This window comes from Capra hircus (assembly GCF_001704415.2).
Source record: "Capra hircus breed San Clemente chromosome X unlocalized genomic scaffold, ASM170441v1, whole genome shotgun sequence".
Classification (NCBI taxonomy): domain Eukaryota; kingdom Metazoa; phylum Chordata; class Mammalia; order Artiodactyla; family Bovidae; genus Capra; species Capra hircus.
In genome coordinates this window covers 22,944,248-22,949,051 of record NW_017189516.1, presented here as the reverse complement: position 1 = coordinate 22,949,051, position 4,804 = coordinate 22,944,248, and the positions used below count along the sequence as shown (strand labels likewise).

Genomic DNA, 4,804 nt, shown 5'->3' with positions numbered 1-4,804 from the left:
GAGCGGAATCAAGCCATGTCTTCTTATCTCCTCCTGTCTCTTACAACACATGTGCACGCACACACACTTGTGCTTCTGTTTCTCTCTTCAATCACATCATGCATGGTTCCCTAAACACAGTTTCCCAACTCTGTTCCTTTCCTTCCATGGCCCGGGACTCCAACAGGGGTTTCTCAGCTCTACCACTTCCACCTGTTGAAATCCTCAGCCCAGCTCAAATATATAAAGACCTCCCAACATCCTAGTCCTGGTGACTCCACTCTTGTGCTTTGCACGTTCCATTTTGTTACTCCTTTTTGGAACATAGGATTGATTGTAGTTCTCTGACTAGACTGGGAGTTCCCTTAGGGCGCAGGCTATGTTTAATTCACCCAGAGCTCTCCATCATCCTTCCTTGCTTTGCCTTTCTCCAGAGCACCATCTGGGGTCATTTCCTAGGGCTGCCATAACAAAGTACCACAAACCGGGTGACTTGAAACAGCCGACATTTATTCTCTCTCAGTTCTGGGGGCTAGAAGTCTGAAATGGGACTTCTTCAAAGAGAGCAGGGCTATGCTCTCTATGAAGGCTGGAGGAAAGAATCCTTCCATGCCTCTTCTAGCTTCTGGTGGTTGCCAGCAATCCTTTGTGTTCTCTACCATGGAGACTCCAAGCTTTGCCTTCATCTTCACATGGTATTCTGTGTGTGTGTGTGTCAACGTCCAAATTTCCCTCTTCTTTTAAGGACACTGGTCATTAGATGGAGTGAAAGTGAAAGTTGCTCAGTCGTGTCCAACTCTTTGCAGCCCCATGGGCTGTATTCCATGGAATTCTCCAGGTCAGAATACTGGAGTGGGTGGCCTTTCCCTTCTCCAGGGGATCTTCCTAACTCATTAGATGAAGACCCATGCCAATAGAATATGACTTTACCTTAAGTACATCTGCAAAGATCCGAATTTCCCAAAAAGATCACATTCACAGGGTGGACATCAAGTTTGGGGGGATACTATTCAACTCAGTACACCATCTGACATGTTCTAGTTCTTTATTGTCTCTCCCCCAGTACAATGTCAGCTCATGAGGTTAGGAACTGTTGTCTATTTGGTTCATTGCTATATCCTCAGTGTCTAGAATACTGCTTGACACATAGTAGACAATAAATATTTTGTAACTGAAACTTAGTACCCATCTGCCTGCTGCCTCACAATCTGAATGAGAGAAGCAGGGACAGGAAAGGGAACATAGGTTTGCCTGGAACATAATAAATACTCTGTAAATATTTGCTGGAAATAGAAGTATTTGATAGCTATATTAATTTAACTCTTACGGAGCACCTATTTTGTACAAGGTATTAACGAAAGCAGTGGCGCCCTACTCCAGTACTCTTGCCTGGAATCCCAGGGACGGGAGCCTTGGTGGGCTGCCGTCTATGGGGTCACACAGAGTTGGACATGACTGAAGTGACTTAGCAGCAGCAGCAGCGATGTGAAAAAGAAACATCTGAGCTTCCTGGCTGTGTTTCTGTGTGACCCTGGGCGAGTCATTCAACCTCTGGGTTTCGCTTTCCCCATCCATGGCATGGAGGTAATGACATCATCCACCTCACAGGATTGTCATGCAGATTGAGCTCATGCATGTAGAGTACTTAGCACAGGGCCAGCCACGTGGTAAGCACCATAGATGTGTGTTGTTTTTTTTTTTAACTGTAGCTGCTGTTATACGCTAGACTCTGTGCAAAGTGTTTGTAAAAAGCAGTTTTATCAAGATACAGTTCATATACCATAAGATTCTCCCTTTTAAAATGTACAGTCCAGTGGGTTTCAATTAACAGGGTTGTGCAACCATCACCACCATCTAATTTTAGAAAATTTTCATTCTCCCTCCCCAAAACCCCATAGCAGTCACTCCTCTTCCCCCAACCCATGCCCTCGCCCCTAACAACAATTACTCTACTTTCTGTCTCTATGGATTTACCTATTCTGGAATTTTATCTAATGGAATCATGCAATATGTGGACTTTTGTGTCTCTTTTAGCATAATGTTTTCAAGGTTCATCCATGTTTTAGCATGTATTAGTACTTCATCCCTTCTTTAAAAAATTGAGGTATAGTTGATTTACAATATTATATGTTTCAGGTGTACAATACAGTGATTCACAATTTTTAAAGGTTATACTCAATTTATAGTTATTGTAAAAATTGGCTATATTCCCTATGCTATACAATATATCCTTACAGCTTATTTATTTTTAAAAAACTTTTTATTTTGTATTGGAGTATAGCCAATCAACAATGCTATGATAGTTTCGGGTGGTTGGCAAAGCGACTCAGCCATGGGGGAGAATTGTTCTCCGCAAATTCCCCTCCCATTCAGACTGCCACATAACATTCAGGAGAGTTCCCTGTGCTATGCAATAGGTCCTTGTTGGTTATCCGTTTTAACTATTGGCTTACTTATTTTATAGACAGTAGTTCCCCCTACCCCTCTATTGCCTCTCTCCCCTTCCTTCTCCCCACCAGTAACCACTAATTTGGTAACAACCAATAATTGTAAGTCTGTTTCTGTTTGGTCATACTCATTAGTTTATTTTATTTTTTACATTCCGCATATAAATGATATCATACAGTATTTGTCTTTCACTGTCTGACTTACTTCATTTAGCATAATACCCTCCAAGTCCATCCATATTGTTTCAAATGGCAAAATTCCATTCTTTTTATGGATGCACAGTATTCCATCTCATACACATACCACATCTTCTTTATCCATTCCTCTGTTAATATTGGCATGCATATATCTTTTTGAAGTAATGTTTTCATTTTCTTTGGATACATACCTAGGAGTAAAACTGCTGGCTCATATGGCAGTTCTATTTTTAGTTTTTTGTGAGGAAACTCCATACTGCTTTACACAATGGCTGAACCAATTTGCATTTCTACCAACAGTGTACTAGGGTTCCCTTTTCTTCACATCCTCATCAACATTTGTTATTTGTGGTCTTTTGATGATAGACATTGTGGCAGATGTGAGGTGATATCTCACTGTGGTTTTGATTTGCATTTCTCTGATGATTAGTAATGTTGAGCATCTTTTCATGGGCCTGTTGGCCATCTGTACATCTTCTTTGGGAAAAAGTCTATTCAGGTCTTCTGCCCATTTTAAAAATCAGGTTGTTCTTTTCATATCGAGAGAGTTGGATGAGCTGTTTATATATTTTGGAATTCCAGTCATTTTTATGGCTGAATACTATTCCTCCATGTGGATATACCACATTTTGTTAACCCAGTCATCAACAGATACACATTTAATTGTTTTCATTTTGGGGCTATTATGAATAATGCTGCTATGAACATTCATGTATAAGTTTTCATGTAAACATGTTTCATTTCCTTTGGCTATATTCCTAGGAGTGGATTCCTGGGTCATATGGTAATCCTATATTTAACAATTTGAGAAACTTCCAAACGGTCTTCCAAAGCAACCACACCATTTTACATTTCCAGCAGTAACGACTGAGAGTTCCGATCGTTCTACATGCTCAACCAACACTACTCCCTGTTTGTCCTTTTTATTTGAGTTATCATAGTGGATGTGAAGTGGTATCTGTATATGTGTGTTTTAAGAAACTGATGTTTATTTTTCAACAGCTTTATTTCTGTTTTCTGTTCAAGAGCCTGTGGAGAACAGCTTAATACTACCCAATGGTCATTCTTACCAATTCACTGGCTTGGGATCAGTCTTCAGTGGTGGATTGAATGCTCCGATCTTTGGCAGAGAACTGCTCAATAGGCGCACAGAGCACCAACATGCTTTCAGACCAGCCTGTGATCTCAGGTTGAGTAGCAGTAAACTCAGGAACTAGAGCGGTCCATTCAGTCTGAAATTCCTTCTTGGTCACAGCCTTTCCATCAGTGACCTATTTATTCTTTTCGATCTCTACAGGGTCTCTGTAGAAACAGAGATCAGGCATGACGACCCGTGAGTGCTCATGGAAGACGGTGTCACGCATGCACTGTACTTCCCAGGACAGTATTCACATCAGACCCATGGAGTGGGTTCCCTTGTTGTTGCCTGGGGTGGCAATGTCCACCTGGAGCAGAGGAGAATCTGTGTCACGCAGAGCAATGGTGGGCAGATCAACATAAGATGCCTCTGTGAGAGGCTGGTGGTCAGCTATGGGATCAGTGACCACTGGAAGTTATGGCTCATGGAAGGCTGCCTGGATCTCATTAACAAAAGATTCCAGGAGTGAAGGAGCCAGCCATAGGAGTGGCTCCAGTGACAGCAGCAAACTTCACTCCAGCTTGGTGGCCAGTATTCCTGGAGGATGTGACACTGACATCAACCGGGTTTTCAATGGCATGAGTCACCAGCAGAACCTTCTCTCAGGTTCTCTTCAGATTTATGATGTAGATGTTATCACTTCATTCTGTAGATGTACAGTTCCAGTTGAAAGTCAAGGTTGGTGCCACCTAAGTGGGTTCCTGCTGCAAGGAATTTAAGGATATCCTCCTCCTTCATCTGTAGGGTATCAAGGGCTCTGGACATTGTGAAAGTTTCCTTTTACATTAGGAAGGAAAGCTCACTGTGGTTTTTATCTGCATTCCCCTGATGGCTAATAATGTTGAGTATCTTTTCATGTGCTTAATGGTCATTTGTATATCTTTGGAGAAGTATCTATTTAAGTCCTTTGCCCATTTAAAAAAGTGAGTTGTCTTTTTGCTGTTGAACTGTACGAGTTCTTTACATATTCAGATATATCATTTGCAAATATTTTCTTTCATTCTCTGCATTGTCTTTTCTGTGCCAAATGATTTTGCATGCT

The 4,804-nt window shown here is 41.4% G+C and overlaps 1 pseudogene; it reads right to left on the bottom strand.

Annotated features, from left to right (window-relative positions):
- Positions 1-3,712: 3,712 nt before the first annotated feature.
- LOC102181483 lies at positions 3,713-4,527 on the bottom strand (annotated as a pseudogene).
- Between the last annotated feature and the right edge of the window lie 277 nt (positions 4,528-4,804).